Here is a 22,805-nt window from a genome sequence, read left to right as displayed (position 1 = left end):
AATACGAAAACTTTACGATATATTTAGCTTCGTAATTAAATTTTTACATCCGTAGTCGAAACCGGATCAAAAAACGGATTAATAACGGCAACGACGCAATTTTTACGCGACTATTACCGTAAACGACAAACAAGCGTACAAACAACGACTACCGATCATATTTTACGTGTTTTGATACTAAAGTTATAATATACGACGTTACGGAGCGTTCGGGTTCTAAATAACGGGTCTCGTGGGAATTTCGGGCCTCTTAGATGCGAGAGTGGGCTTGTAGGCCCTAGGCCTAAGCCCAATCCCACTTAAAACAAGAAAACCCTAAGTATAAAAGGGGGTTCCACCCCTTTATCCTTTCATTTTCAACAAATGAGTCACACACACACCTCGTTCTCTCTCTCTCAAGAGAACAACTGAGGCGGAGCCGCGGCGGGGTCACGGTGCCGCCACCGCCACTGGCGGTGGTTTGGTGGTTGATTTTCGGTGCGTCCCGGCGCGTAACCCCCCTAAGACGCACCTTCCGAACCCGTTTCCGATGATGGTTTTTTGAATTGAGCAACGATTAGGGTAGTATGGGCCTGCAGCAGCCGCGGTTCGAGACATTTTCTGGTAAACCCTTTGACTTCTCTCCTTTTCTTTTAGATCTTTCAAGATCCGGTCCGATCTACGTTTTTCCGGCATGTTTTGGATGGTGTTTCAGGTGACGTGACGGCTGTGGTCGCCTACGGTGGGCAAAACCGACAAGGCCAGACAGAAAGACAGAGAGAGTAGAGAGAGAAGGAGCCGGAGCCGACGTCCCTGGCGACCAACGCCGAAAGCGACGGCGGTAATGGTGGTGGATCGCAACTCAGGTTCAAGTATGAGGTTCTAGATTCGGATTCAAGATTCTTTCTTTTGGTTCAGACTTCGTCTAAGCTCGGGTTTCATTTTCAGCCGGTTCAGGTCAGGAAACCAACCGAGACAAACATCAGTCTCGGTCAACTTACGGTTCGGTTTTGGTCTCAGTTCAGGCTTCGAGTTGGGTGTGGTTCAGCAGGTCCGGGTTCGGGCTTGGTCAAGACAAGTCAAACTGGTCAATGGTTTGGTTAGGGAGTCTCGGGTTCGAAGCGGGTTTCGGTTCAGATACGTGTATGGGTCTCGCTGGTCAAGCCGCGCGGTTCGGTCAGATGGCTCGGTTCGGTCAACTCGGTCAAACCGAGTCAACTCGGTCAAACCTGGTCAACTCGGTGAGTCGACCCGGTCAACTCGGTCAACTTTTTCCGCGAAACAACACGAGACATGGTAAGGTTTAATGACGAGATTTATTATGTTATTTTTATATAGTTTTAATATTACGTGTGAATCGAGCTCGAAACAATCGACGAAAGTATACTTTACATCTTTACATATTTGACGAAACCTTATATATTGATAAAATTGATTGAATCTTGACTGAATTTTAAAAAATAACAACAACTTGTGTTGTCGGGGGCGTCCAAAAACAGAGGAAACTCTGCCCCGTTTTTCGATAAAATCCGAAAACAAATGTGTTTTATTGAAAAATGACAACTAACGACATCAAGCGACTTTTATGACAATCAATATAAATGCATATATTTCTTCGACGACACTTTATAACGTACAAGAAACAACGTTAACACGATTTCTTTCTATAAAGATAAATATGGTTTACATATTTATTTCAAATATACAACAATACGAATCTTTTTTATATAAAATAAATAAAGTATATATATTTATTTCAACATCAAATAACCTGACTTCTTTTTATGAAAATAAATATAGTTTATATATTTATTTCAAACCACTACGACTTTCGAAAGCAATGATTCGGAAACTATTTACAACAAACAAATATAGTCATTATATTTATTCTAAATTTTGAAATCTTGACAATTCTTTTATAAAAATAAATATAATTTATATATTTATTTCAAATATCAAACATGAATTCGTTTTACAAAATTGAATATAGTTATTTATTTATTTCCGATAACAAATGAAACGAATCCTTTCATAAATAAATATAGTTATATATTTATTTCCGATAACAAACAACATGACTTCTTTTATAAAAATAAACATAGTTTATATATATATATATATATATATATATATATATATATATATATATATATATATATATATATATATATTTATATCAGACAACACCAGCTCTTTTATAAAATAAATATAGTTTATGTATTTATTTTAAACATCAAACGACTCGACCCTTTTATAAAATAAATATAACTTTTATATTTATTTCAAACGCCTAAACGGCATATACATACATTTTGATAAATATCATACGAGACGTAATATATAATGCGAGATTGTTATATATTATTTTCATATAAGTATTCTTTACATACACTTACAACTCCTCGGGACGACGAAGCGATTCTATCGTTGTATTTTATTTCCGATAACAAATGAAACGAATCCTTTCATAAATAAATATAGTTATATATTTATTTCCGATAACAAACAACATGACTTCTTTTATAAAAATAAACATAGTTTATATATATATATATATATATATATATATATATATATATATATATATATATATATATATATATATATATATATCAGACAACCCAGCTCTTTTATAAAATAAATACAGTTTTTATATATATATATGTATATATATATATATATATATATATATATATATATATATATATATAGGGGATGGTTCAAATGAAAACCACTTTTATTGTGAAAACTCGAAAACTAACTAAAAAAAGCCTAAAAAACACACAAAATTTTTTTTTTTCAATTTTTTTATAAAAATCGCTAGTTTTTATATATATAAAAAAACTTTTTTTCAAAAAAAAAAAAAATTTTTTTTTGTGTAGTGCACATGTGTAATAATACACATGTGTAGTACACATACATATGTGCAGTATTACACATGTGCACTACACAAAAATTTTTTTTTTTTTTAAAAAAAATTTTTTTATATTAAAAAACCTGCGAAATTTTGATTGCAAAAAAAAAATTAAAAAAAAAATTTTTTTATATGTTTTTTTGGCTTTTTTTAATTAGTTTTCGAGTTTTTACAATAACTAGTGGTTTTCATTTGAACTTTCCTCTATATATATATATATATATATATTAGACAACACCAGCTCTTTTATAAAATAAATATAGTTTATGTATTTATTTTAAACATCAAACGACTCGACCCTTTTATAAAATAAATATAACTTTTATATTTATTTCAAACGCCTAAACGGCATATACATACATTTTGATAAATATCATACGACACGTAATATATAATGCGAGATTGTTATATATTATTTTCATATAAGTATTCTTTACATACACTTACAACTCTTCGGGTTGTTTATTTATTTCTGATAACAAATGAAACGAATCCTTTCATAAATAAATATAGTTGTATATTTATTTCCGATAACAAACAACATGACTTCTTTTATAAAAATAAACATAGTTTATATATATATATATATATTATATCAGACAACACCCGCTCTTTTATAAAATAAATATAGTTTATGTATTTATTTTAAACATTAAATGACTCGACCCTTTTATAAAATAAATATAACTTTTATATTTATTTCAAACGTCTAAACGCCATATACATACATTTTGATAAATATCATACGAGACGTAATATATAATGCGAGATTGTTATATATTATTTTCATATAAGTATTCTTTACATACACTTACAACTCCTCGGGACGACGAAGCGATTCTATCGTTATATTTTGTAACGCCCGTCTCATTTATTTAATATTTTATCATAAAATATAGCACTTTTTAAACAAAATCACCATTTCATTACTTAAACGAAATAGTATGAGTTTATAAACATAGTAACATAGTTAACCAACCATCTAGTTTAAACATCCCAAAAGCGATTAGATAAATGTTTACAACATGAACATTGTCTATAACAGAGTTAATTCAACGCGGAAGCTTCAAAAGGTTGTGTTCGGTTCTTGAAAACATGCTTGATCGCCATCCGGAGTGAGTCCAACATCACCTAGTGTCAAAACCACTTAAAATGTTAGTTTTAACAATGTTAAAACACCTATAAACAAGTTCCAATGTCAAACAATTGAAGAAAAATAATAATTTTTGAAACTTGGTTTGTCACGCTTCGCGACAGATCCACTAAGAGCTTTCACGCCCCGCGAGCGCTCTTGCGTGTCGCGCAGGTGTTGGTGTTCCCTGGCGCGTGCCGCAGGGGAACCCGTTTTCCAGCAGATGCAGGGTTGAGACCTGCATTTCCTGCCCAGCACCAATTTTCACAATAAAAACTTCAAATCTGCATAACTTTCATTCTAAGCATCCGTTTTAGTTGATTCTTTTTCCTACGCGTCCGTAATTAAATTACCAACGCATCTATCATGATTATTATATCAAATTTCGAATTTATGGACTAAAAGTCTATAAACCCCTTTCTATTTATTGGACCCGCATTGTATTTGCACTATTTGTACTACTACTATTATTATAACCTCAAGGCATATTTACCCAACATCCGGGGCTTACGATCACCGGCGTTTCATTACCAAATCTATGGTTTCACGCTCTTGTGATCCATTATCACTAATTGCTATTCAAAACACATTATCACTTTCAATTTAAACATCTAATTGACCCGTTTGGCTCATTTATGGAATTCTCCATAAATGATGACTACCAAATGTTTTCTAATCTAATTTTGATTCATTCAATTAAGTAGTGATCATCGTCACTTCAACTAGCACAAATCCTTATTTTACAACATGACCTTAAATGACTAAAATATCGAATTTACATAATGTAACGAAACAAGTTACATACATGCATAATTCATCGTCACTGATTTCTAACCATAATTACCCATTCCCGGGCTTGTCCATCTTAGCGTATCACTTCCATTCCATTGTTTACGCTTTCATAATTCACAATCATCAAGTGACATTCAAGTCACTTCTAAACTACCTTTTTAAATCCTTGTTTGACTCGTTTGGTTGTCTAATGGAATCCACCATCTTAATGACAAACCAAACATATTTTAACAATTCTTTTGACCCGTTTTGATTAACTAGTGAACTTCGTCACTTCTACAATAAACTACAATCTTTCATATTGTTAATTTCAAAATATTAACTACAATAAAATCAAAGTATAATTTAACGAAACCAAGGTTACGTACCTTTAAAGCACACCCTTCAAACGCGCGTCACACCGGCTTGTCCACTTGACGTTCTGGTTTCCTTTCCTATAGAGTTCAACCGCAAACCGTTTAGAACTCTTTTCTTAACATATAACGCATTAGTTCGCCATAATTTACAAATATGCGTTTTAGTTCAAATTTTAGTTCTTAAGCCTTCTTTTAGGCATTTTTACAAACACCTTAAGGGCATAATTTCACACAATTCATAATCAAGTTCATCACTTGTCATTTAGCCAAGATTAATCATCAATTAAGCATGTTTATGTAAATTTTTCATATCATATTCTGAAATCACTTCCTAGAACTCAGATTACACTAGAACAACAATCATAATTCTAGTATTTAACATGTTCCTTCAAAACCCACTTATCACCTTCAATGGTGATTGTGAATTCACAAGAAATAAGCATAATTTCAACAAGTGATTGACTAGGGTTTATCCCTAGAAACAATATCATTCTAATTTCACCCAAACAACATTCATGCAACATCAATTTCGAATTTCAAGTATTCATTTAGAATTTTAGATGGAATCATTCAACGAAATTTCACATACCTTAGGATCCCTTCACTGAAGAGATCACTAATCTATGCTCTGATTTTGTTTTGGAACCGATTTGATCCTTCAATTTGGCAAATTTTGCAAGAACTAGGGTTTGGAGGTGAGCTCTTGGTCGCCCCCTATGTTTGATCGACCAGACACACACACTAGTGTGTGTTTGGTGTTCAAAATTTTGTTTTAATATTATTAGTTTCAGTTTTAACACCTTTGGTCCCTCCACTATTATCAGGTTAGATTTTTCCTTGTTTTCAACCAAGTTTCTTGTTATAACTAGACTTATGAGTAACTAGGTTATTTATTCCTAGTTAGTTTATTTTTGTTTATTTTATACTTTATAATTTCAATATAAAGTTTTATATTTTTCGGGGTGTTACATATTTATATAATATTATATAAATATTTATATATTTTAAATCTCATGAAAACTAAGTCTTTCCAAGACTTGTTAACCCTTAACGACGCTAAACGAACTAACAAGTATAACTTAATCGTTTTCATTAAGTTAACAACTTACCGTTGAATCGTTCGGTCAACAATTCGGTAGAGCTGGGTGACACGTAGTTTAGTTATCTCTTTTGGTTAGAAAGTTATAGTTATTCCGTTTTAGGAATGTTTATAGAATGCCCGCTAGCGAGTCAAGTCTTGGAAACGACGTCATTAAGTCGTAATTAACTAGCTTTGCCCAAGGCAATCCAGGTGAGTTCATAACCCCCAGTTTTTACGGTTTTACATTTTTATACATGTTTTTAGGGGTGGAAAGACATGCAAGTTTTGCATAAGTAAACAATTTTTTCAATAAACGAAAACTCATATTTCTAAATCATGTTACGATTGGATTTCAAGGAACTTAAATGGTTTACGAACGATTTATACTAAATATACCGGTTTTACAAAACAAATGCGTATTTTCGAAACTTGAATGATTTTCATGACTAGGGACGGGATCGTCCTAGTTATAAACCTTTTTTTCATAGGGAACTAAGTTAACTATTGGCCAACTGTTCGACGATATGCCTAGGTGAAAAATCATGAATAACTTTCGATTTGGATGTATTTGACTCTTTGTACAACATCAATTGTTGTACAGGTAGAGAGAGTAGTATGCATAAGATGATGAGATCAACGATACAACCCAACCCTGTAACATTCCCATTTTTATCATATAAGAATTTTAGGGTTGTTTAAATTTATCAACCACTAGTAACTTTTAATATAATTATTCGACCCAAATAGTTTTAAAAACTGTTTTATATATATAGTTGGTTGGAATGTTGTATTAATTAATTGGACTGTATGTGGGCGACCTTTCTATTAAACTAAAAATATATAAACATTTATATTAATAAATAGGTTGATTACAGGTAATTTGACTGTAAGAAATATGAAGTACCTAGACAGGCCCAGGAACCGTTTAATAATTAAATTATAAAAATACATCATATTTGCACTTACTCCGTTTTTAATGAAACTTGGTTCAAAATGTAGATATAAATATTCTCGTTCTAATGACATATTTATTATTTTCTAGAACGTCATATTTTAGAAGTTATACGCACCAAATAAGTGAAGCAGTTAAATTAATTATAATATATATAATAATAAAATAATAATAAAACTAAACAAAACTAAAGTTTCATATGTATACTACAGGATGTGTGTATAATATAATAATATCAAAACTAAAAATATGAAAATTCTATATTTCAAGGATATGCATCAAATGTGATGCGTGGAAGTCCAAGAGACATTTGAAAGGAATAAAATAAATTGATAAATGCATGTATCATTCCTATTAGTGCAGGTGAAGGTAAAATGCAAACAAAAAGACGTGTGTCAGTGTGCATGAATATAACGTGCCTTTCTAATATTAACTTCAACAGTTTTGAGCCCTTACATATAGGAGCTCCTCAAACATTTGAAGATTACTAATTTTTCTTCTTTCTTCTGCACTGTCTTTGTCGCCTCCCCCTTTTTGTCTATTTCATATATATATTTATTATTATTTACACTATAATTATAATAAAGCCCTGCCCCGTTTTAAGTGTTTTAACTCCCGATCACCGCTACCCTTTCCAATTGATCGGGAGCCCCATAACGCACGTCAAGTATAAGGACCTTAAAAAATGTCCCAAATTGATCCATAAGTAAAAACCCGGACCCCTGAAACCCCAATCCAGATCAAAAATCAGGAAATCAAGATTTATGGTCTTCAGACGGGCCGCGTAAAGATTCAGCATAGTTAGAGGCTGGGGAGGTTGAGTCTTAGAGAATGAAGGGTTAAATCTTAGAGATTGGGGAGGTTTAGTCTTAGAGACTGGGAGGTTGGTCTTAGAGACCAGGGAGTTAGTCTGAGAGGCTAGGGAGTTCAGTCTAAGAGACTGGGAGGGTAGTCTAGAGAGACTTGGAGAACTACTTGTTTGCATTATTGTGACTTACATGTTTATTTGATTTCATGTTGATAGTTGTGCATATGTGTGATTGTATTACAGACACCATTGTTTCTTCTTCAGACATAGTAGACCCCATGGCAGTTGTGTCAGATGACGAGATACCATCAGAGGGAGACGTATACACCTCAGACACCACGAGTACAGATGACGATGATTTCCAGCCGTTCGCTCTGCCAGACATCGGAGTTCAGATACAGCCTGCTGATGGCATTCCTGCTGGGCATTTACCTCTTGCAGTGATCCCTGCTCCCATTCCGCTTGCTGCTTTCCCCGTGGTGGATGTGCCACTCGATGTCGTATCTGATGACGACAATGATCTGTTCGAGGAGGGTCTGCCTGAGGACGACTATGAGGGCGGGGCCCCGATTGATGCCGACGTTATCCTTCCTATTGCTGAGGCCCCTGTAGAGGAGCTTCCTGTTGGTTCACCTGTCCCGGACTCGTTGGAGTCTGTGGCATCTGCGTCTTTGCACGACCATAGTGTGCAGCATCACCCTTCTGACGCCGACCCCGACATGGCGATGTCAGCTACACCCGGTCCATCACACGAGTTCGAGTTTGACCACGAGATCGATGATGATTTTGATCCAGTTTTTCCCCCTGATTTCGATCCTGACCAGGACATCGAGTTTATTCATATGGACCAGCCCTTAGAGGCGCCCGTAGCTCCTATTGATCATTTGTTTGACATCCCTGCTGATTTTGATATGGATCTTGTTGACCCCGAGCCCGTCATGGCCCCAGAGCCTGTTGTTGACCATGACCCCGTTCTTGATGATGCCCCAGCCGTTGCACCGCCTGATATGGGTGCACCGGCCATTGCACCTCTTGTTGATGATATACCCATTGCTGACTTTCCCGTTGTTGCTCCACCATTGGCGGATGATCCTGTTGTTGATGCACCGTTACCTGATCCCGTGCCGGCATTGGTTGATCGTGCACCTTTTGCTGCTCACATAGATTACCCACCGTTTGTGCTACCTGTCACTCCTCCAGTAGCACCCATTTCTGCACCCACTGATATCCCATTGTTTCCCCCACACACCACAGACGTTCATCGCACTGATCTTTCCATTACGTTCCTCCAGGACATACCGCCACCTCATCCTGGAGAGGGGTCATCGAGGCAGCCGCCTGTTTCTGTTCCACCTGTGCTGTCATCATCCTTTCCATTCATGCCCCAGTTTCCTCATGTTGCACCACCTACTGCACCATCTTTCATACCATCGAGCGAGCCATTTTTATGGACTACGCCCCCTGTTATGCCATTGTCTGATTCGTACCACCCATTTCATGTGGGGTACACCACGGAGGATATACTTGCGTCGCTGTAGCTACAGCAGGACGCGCTGAGCCGTTGTATTCAGGAGTTGGAGAGAGCTCCACGACCGCCTTGTCACTGTCAGACACCCTTTGCAGCACCGCACACTCCACGTCCGCTTTCCCCTGATTCAGACGTTCGTTTCTTGACATCTGAGCAGCAGATTGCATATTTGTTGCGCGTCTGTCGTGCCTTAGAGGAGGACTGGTTGCACATGCGTCGCTTGCTTTTCTCTCGTTTCCCTCCTCCTCCTCCGCCATCAGCATAGGCATTTTGGTTTGATGCGGGTAGGCTTTTGGTGAGAAGACCGCGATTGTGCCAACTATACAGCATCTTGAAGACCGCATTTTGATGTCATGACTTTTGATATTTAGTTTTTGGTTGTTGTAGATGACTAGATAGTTCAGACAAGGGCGATGTGGCCCTTAGTCACTTTTGATGTACGATACAGATATAAAACTTGTAAACATTGTATTGTGGTCTTGATTTTATGATAGCTCAATCGTAGTATTCTCATTATATGCATTGTTGGATTATTTGTTTTAACTTTATAACATGAGATGTTATGTGCTTAATGATTGTTATTACATACGCATACTATTTACTTACTATGACCTGACCAATATGATCACCCTTTTAGAAGATGCCTCCACGACGTGATCCGCGCATGCCCACTACTGAGGCAGAACTCCAAGGAATAATCGCCGCGGCTATAGCCCAGTATGCAGCTTCTCATGCCGAAACAAGTGGAAATGTCTCAAACAACAACGGTAATAACAATCCACCCAATGGTAATGTTAAGTCGTTTGAGATATACTACGATACATTTGGATATTTATAGCACGACCGCTAATACTATTTGTAAATTCTAACGTATGTGCATGGTGCACCTACAAGCAATTCCTCGACTGCAAGCCCGTAAATTTCGACGGCACTGGAGGTGCTGTTGCGTTTGTTAGGTGGGCTGAAAAGACGGACTCTGTCCTAAGGATGAGCAAATGTGCTCCTGAGCAACAAGTGACCTACATCTCAGGGCTGTTTCTGGATGGAGCCCTATCATGGTGGAATCTGCAAGTGCAAACTTTAAGTGAAGCTGCTGCTTATGCGTTATCATGGAATGAGCTGAAGGAGCTCATGCGAAGGAAGTATTGCTCGCGTGCTGAAATACAGAAGCTAGAGACTGAGTTCTGGCACCTAAGAATGGAAGGTCCTAAGATTGTAGAATATGTTCAGAGATTTCACAATTTGTCTCATGTGGTGCCGTATATGGTCACACCTGAGTTTAAACGTGTTAAGCATTTCATCTGGGGATTGGCGCCCCAGATCATGAGTATGGTTACCACATCCAAGCCTGCAACAATCACTGAAGCCCTAGATCTCAGTGTGGCACTTACTGAGGAAGCTATTCGATTGAACAAGTTTTCAGCATCTGAGCCAAAGAAGAAAGAGACTCATGTGGAGTCGTCTGGTGAAAACAAGCAGAAATTCTCCAATTTCAAGCAAGGTACCAGTAATGTGAACAAGAAGGGTGAATCAAACACACCGAACAAAGCCACAACCGGTGTCGAAAACAAAGGAAAGGGTTACATGGGCACTCTGCCCAAGTGTGATACGTGCCAGCGCCATCATTCTGGTAAGTGCAGACTGAGAAAATGCGAGTCATGTGGAAAGAACGGCCACACGAAGGATACGTGTTGGGCCGGAACTGGTGCTGGGAGTGGTGGTAATCGAGGTTATGGGAATGGTAATGGAAACCACAAACAAGGAGGAAATGGCGGAAATGGAAATCGTGGAAATGTTGCGAATCAAGCTGGGAATGGAAATCGCAACCAAAACAACACTCAAGGTGGAAATGGCAATGGTAATGGTCGTGGACCGGGATGTTTCAATTATGGAGATGTTGGGCACTTTAAGAGGGAATGCCCGAAGTTGAATCAAGCCCATGGAAGAGTGTTCAACATAGGCGCAAGGGAAGCGCGCCAGGATCCAAACGTTGTCACTGGTACGTTCCCTGTAAACCAACGCTTTGCATCTGTTCTGTTTGATACTGGTGCCGATTATAGTTTCGTATCATTAGAATTTAAGAATATGCTTGGGTTAACCGCTAGTAAGTTAGATATTCCGTACTCAATTGAACTGGCTAATGGAAAGCTAGTTGAAGCGAATGAAGTTGTCCGAGGATGCGTAATTGAGCTGGGAGAACGCGAGTTCACTTTGGATCTACTAACAGTCGAATTGGGAAGTTTCGACGTGGTAGTAGGGATGGATTGGTTGTCAAGCAACAAACCCAAGATTGTTTGTCACGAAAAGACCATTCGCATCCCAATAGAAGATGGAGAGACGATCGTAGTCCATGGAGAGAAGCGCGATACGCCTCTGAGAATCATTAGCTGTCTGAAAGCTAGAAAGTGCTTACAGAAGGGATGTGTTGCCTTCTTGGCACACATCGTGGATAAAGAAGCTGCTGAGCCAAAGATCGAAAACATTCCAGTCGCAAAAGAATATCCTGAAGTCTTTCCAGAAGACTTGCCAGGGTTACCGCCACAAAGACAAGTCGAGTTCCACATTCATTTAGTTCCAGGCGCCGCGCCTGTAGCTAAGGCACCCTACCGACTTGCGCCTTCGGAGATGCAGGAGTTGTCGACGCAACTTCAAGAGTTGTTAGACAAGGGATTTATCAGACCAAGCTTCTCGCCTTGGGGAGCTCCAATTTTGTTTGTCAAGAAGAAGTATGGTAGTTTCCGCATGTGTATCGACTACTGGGAACTGAACAAGTTGACAATCAAGAATAGATATCCTCTGCGGAGAATTGATGACCTATTTGATCGGCTGCAAGGTTCAAGCTTCTACTCAAAGATCGATTTGCGATCAGGATATCATCAGTTGAGAATTCAAGAGGAAAGTATTCCTAAGACTGCTTTAGAACTCGATATGGACATTACGAGTTTCTGGTGATGCCGTTTGGGTTGACAAACGCGCCAGCCGTTTTTATGGATTTGATGAACAGAGTTTGCAAGCCGTACCTCGACAAGTTTGTGATTGTGTTCATCGATGACATTTTGATCTACTCGAAGACGAAGGATGAGCACAAACAACATTTAAGAGCTATTTCGGAGCTACTTAAAAAGGAGAAGTTGTATGCCAAGTTCTCGAAGTGCGAGTTCTGGTTACGCGAAGTCCAATTTCTTGGACATGTGGTTAATGGAAATGGAATCCATGTGGATCCCACAAAGATCGAAGCGATAAAGAATTGGGAGACTCCAAAGATGCCGATCGAGATTCGACAGTTTTTAGGTTTGGCTGGTTATTATCGAAGGTTCATTGAGGATTTCTCAAAAATCGCTCAACCTTTGACTTCCCTTACTCAGAAAGACAAGAAGTTTGATTGGGGAGACAAACAAGAAGAAGCGTTTCAGTTGTTGAAGAACAAGCTTTGTAATGCACCGATCTTATCACTACCCGAACGAACAGACGATTTCGTGGTATATTGTGACGCCTCGCGTCAAGGTTTAGGATGCGTGTTGATGCAGCGACAGAAAGTTATTGCGTATGCTTCTCGCTAGTTAAAGGTCCATGAGAAAAATTATACCACGCACGACTTGGAATTAGGCGCAGTGGTATTCACATTGAAGATCTGGCGACATTATTTGTATGGTACGCTATGTACAATCTACACTGATCATAAAAGCCTGCAGCACATATTCGACCAGAAGGAACTTAACATGAGACAAAGACGCTGGGTTGAACTATTGAACGACTACGACTGTGAGATCAAGTATCATCCAGGGAAGGCGAATGTGGTCGCCGATGCCCTAAGTCGAAAAGAGAGGATCAAGCCCATAAGGGTTAGGGCTTTGGAAATGATTATCCAGACAGACCTCTCATTGCGCATTCGTGCCGCGCAGAGAGAAGCTCTGAAAGAAAGGAATATTGAGGATGAGTATCTCCGTGGGATGGAGAAGCAGTTGGTACCAAACGAGGAAGGAACTTTGTGTTTCATGAAACGAATTTGGGTTCCTTTGTTTGGTGGATTGAGAAAGGTTATTTTCGATGAAGCTCACAAGTCACGGTACTCAATTCATCCAGGAGCAGATAAGATGTACCAAGACCTTAAGGATTTCTACTGGTGGCCTAGGATGAAGGGCGATGTTGCAGTTTATGTTAGCAAGTGTTTAACGTGCGCCAAGGTAAAAGTCGAATATCAAAAGCCTTCAGGTCTTCTGCAGCAACCTGAAATACCCAAATGGAAATGGGAACAGATTTCAATGGATTTCATAACGAAACTGCCAAGGACGCCCAAAGGTCACGATACTATTTGGGTAATAGTAGACCATCTAACGAAATCTGCGCACTTCTTGCCCATCAGGGAAAAAGACAACACGAGTAAACTGGCTGAGATATACATGAGAGAGATCGTTGCACGATATGGAGTGCCTCTCTCAATCATCTCTGATAGAGACGAAAGATTCGTGTCAAGGATTTGGCAGTCCTTTCAAGAAGCATTCGGATCTCAGCTGAATCTAATTACAACATTTCACCCGCAAACGGATGGACAGAGCGAACGAACGATTCAGACTTTAGAAGATATGCTGCGAGCTTATGTAATGGATTTAGGTGGAAGTTGGGATACTCACCTACCATTGGTCGAATTTTCATACAATAACAGTTACCATGCACGTATTCAAGCCGCACCGTTCGAAGCTCTTTATGGACGCAAATGTCGGTCATCGATTTGTTGGGCTGATGCGGGTGATAGACAATTAGTTGGTCCGGAATCGGTCCAGGAAACGACAGACAAGATTGCACAGATCCGAGAACGCATCAAGGCGGCTCGCGATCGACAAAAGTGTTATGTGGACCGAAGGAGGAAACCTCTGGAATTTGAGGTAGGAGATATGGTTCTATTGAAGGTTTCACCCTGGAAGGGTGTGGCACGCTTTGGAAAGCGTGGAAAGTTGAATCCACGTTACATTGGCCCGTTCAGAATTCTGCAAAGGATTGGCTTGTAGCATACAAATTGGACTTACCTGCTGAACTCAATGGCGTTCATGATACATTCCATGTATCAAACCTGAAAAAGAGTCCAACTCAAGAGACAGTTGTCACTCCAGCCGACGAAGTTCATATTGACGACACGCTCCACTTTGTCGAAGAACCAGTAGAGGTTACTGATTGGAAGATAAACAAGACACGCAGGAGTAGTGTCAAGCTTATCAAAGTTCGATGGAATGCACGACACGACCCAGAGTTCACGTGGGAATGTGAGGATCGTATGAAAGAGAAATACCCCCATTTATTTCCCAAGGCCCCTGCAACTAGAAGCAAAACCTAAAATATCGGGACGAAATTTTCTTAACGGGGGGAGAATGTGACAACCCTCACATTTACAGGTATCCGTACACTTAATTAATATTTAATTTATGCTTAATGACTGTGTTGATTACAACTGAGATTAAACTGCTTTCTGTTTTCTGTAACATACATACATATGCATCACATTTTATATTGTCACTCTATTTATTACACACAAACATTAGTGACAAACTTGATGCACAAAGCACAGTTAGCACAGTGAGCGGATAACCCAGAGACATGCTGACAATGCCAGCACCTAGACAGACAATGTTCTTGAGGCCAATATGAGCCAGAGATAGAATACTACACTAGTAGGGAGTATAGGGAGGTGAGTACCATAAAACTGCGTCACTAGGTGATAGTTATAGTGCCGGGAAGTGTCTAAAACATACTTTAAATGCAGAATTCTGCACTAAATAACCAAAATTCAGCATTTAACTATGCTAGTAAAGTGCAAAAACTTGACAAAATAGTCGTATATACTTTCCAAAGTGTTGGGAATTAAATGTGTCACTAAAAGTAACATAAAATACACTTTATGGATTAATTTAGCACTTTAACGGACAACACCCAACCGAACAACCGGACTTTACCCGAAACACAAAAATATTGCCAAACACATTGTTTTTACTTTTCTGGGCTAGTTAGGGTCCCTGAACACCCTAACACACTATATAATTAACAACACACCTTAATATACTAACTTAACCTTTAAATCCTAACTAGATTAGTAACCATACACTTACAAACCAACCCCATGCCCCCCCCCCTTCGACGGTTACATGGGGACACCCCCCATGAATTCTTTTCAATATTTTATTTTTGAATGTTGGTGGATAAAAGAACAAGATACACAATGGTTAAACATGAGCTTGGTCTATTTAAATGCACAAGGGTCATGATCATTTCACAACTCAACACAAACAACACTTGCAAACTTCTCTCCTCCTTCTCTCTTGTGTTCGGCCGCCACCACCACCTTCAAGTGTTCTTTCAAGCAATCCATACATACCCAAAGGTGTTAGAGATCCAACAAGTAAGCTTGGTGTGTTCGGAAGCTCAAGGACCTCTCTCGTTTTCTTTTATCCATCACTTTTACGCTCTTGAACTCCCCTAGCCTTGTGCTAGTAGTAAGTGCCTTAGATCTTCATACTCTTCATATTTTTGTTGGTTAATAGTAAAAAGAATGGTGAAAATGTAAGAACTCTAAAGAACATAATCAAAGTCTTGACATAAACTAATCTAGTGATGAAGTAGTGTTAAAAATGAAGATGAAATCATGTTATTCTTATGTTGTTATGATTATTGTTTGTTGTTTGCTAGATAAAATGATATGGTTCATCACATGGACTTGCTAGATCATGTTTAAAGACATGAACTAGCAAGATGTGAAAGTTAAAGAAGTGTAGGATGATGAACTCATCCACACATAAGCTATGAACTTGAATAAATGAAAGTTTCTTGAAAAATAAAGATCAAAATAAGTTATAATCTTGTAGATCTAAAGATCTATGAGTGGTTTTTCGAAAGAACCAAGTGAAAAGTATGAGTTTTGTTAAAACTTGGATCTTACATAAACTAAATACATTTTTAGTGGATAAACAAGTGTAGAAACACTTGTGTAAAAAGAAAATTTCACAAAGAAATATTTTCAGAAAATGTGACTATAAGTTGTGAAAATACAAACTCTTTAAAAATAAAGTTTTTAAGAAACCAATCACATTTTTAAAGGTAACAAGACTTACTAAGTATGTTAGTAAGTTACTACATGTTTTTACAAATTTTTCAAATTCATAAGTTTATGGTTTATACTTGTTTTTGTCTAGTTTGGTAGTTAGAGATTGTATGTTGATGATTGATAATAGTTTGAATGATTTTACAAAAGAAAATGATATGCTAGTAAGCATGGACACCTCCATTTACAAAGGAAACTCTGGCGAAATTTTTCTAGAATTTCAACACTTAGAAACATTTTTCTAACAAGTATTTACAAATATATTTTTAACTTGGTTTTCAAAATAAACTCGCCATGATTTTTATTACAAAATTACTAAGAGCCGGAGGTTGATTTTCGTAAATAAAATTCGATAAATATATATGTAGAACATATATTTTATACTAAAACGCTTGTGTGATTGTTTGTTATTCTGTGCACTAGATATATTATTTTTTTAGGGTAAAAATAATATAACTTATAATGCCATGATATTACGACTCCAAAATAATACTCTCATACGTATATTTTTGATAAAGTATTATTTTGGAAAATCTATGAAGTAAAATATAATATTTTTGGGAAAATATATATATTTTGGAATTAAGATGTTTTAGACAAGTGATTAAAATATATTTTCTAAGTTGGACTTAAAATATATTTTATGGAAATTACAAGTGTACATGTATAAAAACCCCCATCCTTGGGAAGGAAATACACTTATAAAATAATTAAGAAGTGTGAATACGAAATAGTTGCCTAACTATTTTTCCAAAAATGTTAAACCTTAAGCCAAGGCACGACCCATCCGTCTAATAGACATTAGTACGTGTAGGTCGTCACGCAGCAGTTCGAGTTTGAGATTGACGTTACAGGATACGCACTTCTGTGAGTTCATGTTCCCTTTTCTCTTTACTGTTTTCAGTTTTATACTTCGGGGGTGAAATACATGCGACAATTATTACAAACATTTATTTACACGGTATGGGTAGCGTAGGGAGGGTTTATACTACTAGATCATGTGAGGGGTGGGTACAACACTTGAGGCCATTAATCCTCGTTGTTAGGACCGAGGGACACAAGAGTGATAGATCTATTTGGGTGTAGCGAGCCCACACCCGTGAGGCCGGGGCGGCCCATAGAGGTGACTGTGTCTTACCGCCGAAGCCCGGTAACAAATTTGCTAGGTTTGAGTTTCCCTGCACCTTCTCACACATACCAGTGGCTTTGCAACCCATTGGTGATCTCTTTTTCCTTATTGCTACATACCAAGGACATTTATTTATACATGAAAGGTTTATACATACTCACTTTTACATGAAATCGCTCAACTTTTTGTTGATTTTTTCAAACTACATGTATTTCTGGAAATTAGTGGATCTGGCAGGGTATGCAATCACGTCAAGCTGCGTAGGGAATAATGATGTCATCCGGGTTTAGGAAGTGTGACCCTTGCCTGGATAGGTTACATGTCTTAAACCGTATTTCTAATCAAGTCTTTTGTCGTGTCGTATGAACATGTTTTTATTTTATATCATGATTGTATTTTGTTTCGTGTGTCGACAATTTAAAACAATGTTGTTGTTGTTATGGTAACTTTTAAAACTTTATGAATGGATGACTATCATGTGTTTTAATTCATATAGCATTGTTATGATTTTGCTATGGTATTAAGAAGTCACACCAAATAAACCCACGCTTCCGCAAAAGCCAGGGTGTGACATACCGTTGGGTAGATGGTTGATATATATAAACATTGTAATCACTCTTAATACTGTAAATTATAACAATGCGCCGTTTTAGACAAAAAGAATGATTCACCAGTATTTCCTGCTGACAAAACCTTTTTAAAACGCGTTTCAGGTAATTACAGTAGATCGGAATAAGAGTTGGATACGACACCAAAAGGCTTACAGAAGTGGCTTGATTTATCAATTAAATTAAATTAAGAAAAGTTGTTTTATGTGTTCGGATTTATTCTATAATAAAGCTACATTTCAAAACATGGTTTTATCCCATCTATTTAATAAATAAAAATCTGGTGTTTTCTAAACTCTGATAATTTTCCTAACTCACGGTCCTGATGAAATTTCCGCTGCACTACTTTTCTAAATAACCACCGGTACCACTTGACTGTTCGCAGCTCCCGATTCCGTCCAGAGTGGGGTCGGGGGTCGTGACAGAAGGTGGTATCAGAGCCACTGATTTAAGCCAATAGGTGTTGTGATAATAATACTTAAGCTTAAATAAAAGAGTTAGGAAATTGCTATTAACTGGTAGCACACATGATAGCATTTAGACTTGAACTTAAGAAAAGATGCCTTATTATAAGCTTCGAGATAAGCTAAATACTTGTGTAAATAAAGTGTGATAGGTTTTGGTATGCCATGAGAATGATAACTAGAACGTTGCAAGTATAATAAATAAGCAATAACACTCGACCACTGTTATTTCTTGTTTATAAGTACTACTTTGTTCTAGAACATGATCCGTCATGTGAAGACTAATTTGCTTAGTCTTTGTTGAAAGTCATAATGCACTTTCCAAATCATGATTTAAGAAAAATACTATTTATGGGAAATACAAATTTCTTCTCCGGCAAGACTGGGAATGGTGTAGCAGACTCTCCAGCTTGACCGGATATAACGGGGTTACCTCTCCGGCTAGAACCGGGTAAGAAGGTATATAATATGTCAAACAAGTGAAAAGATTTCCCTAAATAGTATCATGACCTGATATTTGACTTGTTTCTGGAAATATGAATCTGTTAAATACATTGACCTTACTAAGGGTATATATATTATAGCATGTGAAATATATGATTATATAGATATGTATATCTATACGGAAATCCAACAACCATAAGAATTGACAATTTGGAATAAAGCACAAGCATATGTGTCAATAATAAATCTAGATTTATTTATCAGAAAACTCTTGCATATATCTTTAATTCTGATATCAAACATTATTTTGTTTGATCATTTATCTCGTAACTCATGCGACAAAATAAACGACGGGAACCCTTTAAGTTGGTACGCCATCAAAAGTATAAGAATTTCCAATGCGTTACCATAAACTATTAACGCAAGTAAGAAGCATGTAAAGTTGTTGATGCAGTTGTCTGTCGACTACATCTTAGTTCGAGTCTTAGGTTAGGGCTGATTGTACAGTGAACGAAAATCAGGAAACACATGAGTTAGATAGGTCCGCTAATATGTCAAGATAGTAGGTCCGCTTATGTGTCATCCATGTAGGTCCGCTTTTATGTCAGTGATGTAGGTCCGCTTATACTTACATGTCTGTATAAGCGAACCTATGTCTCCTATATATAGGAAGGTCATTCAAGCGGAACAAAGGTAATAGTTAGGTTGTGTAACGGGGAAGCCCTGCCGAATCGTCTCCAGAGCTTGTAAATTGTTATCAAGTGCAATAAACAGAGATAAATTAGTGAAATCAAGCTAAACAAAAACAGAATCAATGAATTCTGCCTCTGATTCTGTCTGAGCACTCTTCTGATCGACTCGTCAGGTCGTCTAACGTTCCTTACATGTTAGACGACCTGACGAGTCGATCAGAAGAGTGCTCAGACAGAATCAGAGGCGGAATTCATTGATTCTGTCTTTGTTTAGCTTGATTTCACTAATTTGTCTCTGTTTATTGCACTTGATAACAATTTACAAGCTCTGGAGACGATTCGGCAGGGCTTCGCCGTTACACAACCTAACTGTTACCTTTGTTCTGCTTGAACGACCTTCCTATATATAGGAGACATAGGTTCGCTTATACGGACATGTAAGTATAAGCGGACTTACATCACTGACATAAAAGCGGACCTACATGGATGACACATAAGCGGACCTACTATCTTGACATATAAGCGGACCTATCTAACTCATGTGTTTCCTGATTTTCGTTCACTGTACAATCAGCCCTAACCTAAGACTCGAACTAAGATGTAGTCGACAGACAACTGCACCAACAGACTCCCCCTTGAATGTTGACGGAATCTTCAGTGAGAGTCTTCAAACATGACAGCTCTTCACTCTTAATCGGTCTTCTTCAGGAACTCTTCCTGGAATCATGTACCAGGATCTTTCTCTGGCTCTAACTTTCATCAGACTCCCCCTATCATCAAGCTGGGATCGCCGTCTGGAATTCGTTATCACCATTGAAATCAACTCCTAGCTTTATCAGTTTAAACTTCTTCTCAGGTTCTGATGTATCTCCTGGCTTTCCGTAGCAACAGGATCAAAAACCTGCACAACTCAAACACTCTATCACAAACAAACACAATTGTGATTCAACTTAATGAATCAACTAATCTTTCAAAAATATTCGAGAATTTTTCACATTTAAAACCTAATAAACTTTCCAAAATCTGATTAAACATTTCAAACCAATTTATCCAAACCTCTGTTCATCATGTTTAGCCTTTGAGATCTTGAATATCAGCTCTCCAACATCAGTTGTCGAAAATATTTTTGAATTTTTCAAAATATGAAATATAAAAGCAATAACAACAATTAATTGCAGAAATGAAATATACACAAATATATTTTTGTGAGTACGTGCAAGAGGATCATATCAGCTGTTGACAAGACACTAGCACCGTTAGGCTGTTATTTCATTTTAAGCTTTTAAACAGTTCGCATTGATTGTCGATATATTGATCCACTTAAATTCTCACAAAATGTTCAACCTATTCGGGATACAGATTTAGTGTTTTAGAACTTAAACCTCTACATGTGTCCAACCTCAGTATATACTTCCGTATCCAGACCCCAGTATTCAGTCTTACAGGTGAGTATACCACAGCCGATATCTGTTAAGGGGTTATATGCGAGGGCCGTGAGAGCTCAGGTCGATACTTCCGTATACGCAGAGAGATGACGGCTTCGACTTTTGGTGTGTCCCCTTTAGAGGATCTTTTTATTTCAACAGCAGCGACTATCAATTTTATTGTTTCATCAGCATGCTGAGGGCGAAGCTATGTTTCAAGCTTTTGCGGAAAGCATTATCCGGGGACTAGGTCAGTACTTCCATACAGCAGAAGTCCCGGGATAATACCCCAGATATCACTGAGCATAAAGACCTAGTATCTTAGAATACGGAACCCTTCAAACAGGATTTTAGGGGTTACCTATATATCCTGGAGGTGTTCCCCACGTAGACGCAAGTGAAATTTATGTTTATATCCCAAACTGATCTACTAATTCTGTGAAAACCTACCGACACATCTTTAGCGAGACTGCTTAATTGTATTTATACATTACAAATCTTTAGCGTACTGTGCCAGTCTAGCTGATGTACTATCATTTCCCCTATTGTGCAACAAAAACTCAATTTTAAATTTTCAATGTTTTTGACATTTTCAAATTTTCTAATTTTTTAAAATTTTTCTCCCCTAAAATCAAAATATGTTTCAATTTTGAATTTCCGAGAAATTTGAAACAAACAGTACAAATTTGACAACTTGATGAGAATCACTTCAATTCTCCATCCACCTGTCATAAACAATCAGAACTCCCCCTAACAACAAACTATTTTCCCATTGTGATCTCAAAATATTTAAGTTTGTTTTAATCAAAATGGTTTTTCCGAAAAACTTAGTTTGTTTACCAATCATCTGTAGATTCAGGGTTGTCTCGTCATCTTGTTTTTAAAAAAAAAACATATGATAGATTTTACAATTTCAGTCCTAAACCTCGAACATCACTTGTAGAAAATCAAATACAACTTAATGTCCCTGATTTACCACATGTAAGGCGAAAAATCACCAAAGTGAAATTTCTCAAGAAATGTGCCGATTCATGTTCCACGCTTACCAACCTGGGAACTCTGGCAAGTCAGGTTTTTCATTTAAACAGATTCACCCAAGCCTGACGGTCCTTGGGTGATTTCGAATTCTTGTTCAACAATGGTGGAAAATTTGCATCATCCATTGTTAAACCTGAATTCTCCTTTTTTACCTCAACCAATGGCTCCTCTGGCTTTGACAAACCAAAATCATTGCCTGAGTGTGGCTTGTCTGACTTTGATCTGTCAGATTCATCGCCTGAAGGTGGCTTGTCTGACTTTGACCTGTCAGATTCATCGCCGACACCTTCCTTCTTCTTCTTTTCTTCTTTCGTCCTCAGATTTGTATCCGATGAATTCGTCTTGCTTGACTTTGCAATCGAGGGAGTCGATTCATC

At 37.6% G+C, this 22,805-nt stretch overlaps 1 long non-coding RNA gene across 1 annotated transcript; it reads left to right on the top strand.

Annotated features, from left to right (window-relative positions):
- The first annotated feature begins 364 nt into the window (after window positions 1-364).
- Window positions 365-1,406, top strand: LOC110892107. The gene is made up of 2 exons (XR_002565839.1): window positions 365-603; window positions 695-1,406. It is a non-coding gene; the product is annotated as an uncharacterized LOC110892107 (long non-coding RNA).
- Window positions 1,407-22,805: the final 21,399 nt, after the last annotated feature.

Source organism: Helianthus annuus, chromosome 11, assembly GCF_002127325.2.
Source record: "Helianthus annuus cultivar XRQ/B chromosome 11, HanXRQr2.0-SUNRISE, whole genome shotgun sequence".
NCBI lineage: Eukaryota > Viridiplantae > Streptophyta > Magnoliopsida > Asterales > Asteraceae > Helianthus > Helianthus annuus.
Note: the sequence above shows the minus strand (reverse complement) of the source record. Positions and strands in the feature narration are given on the sequence as shown.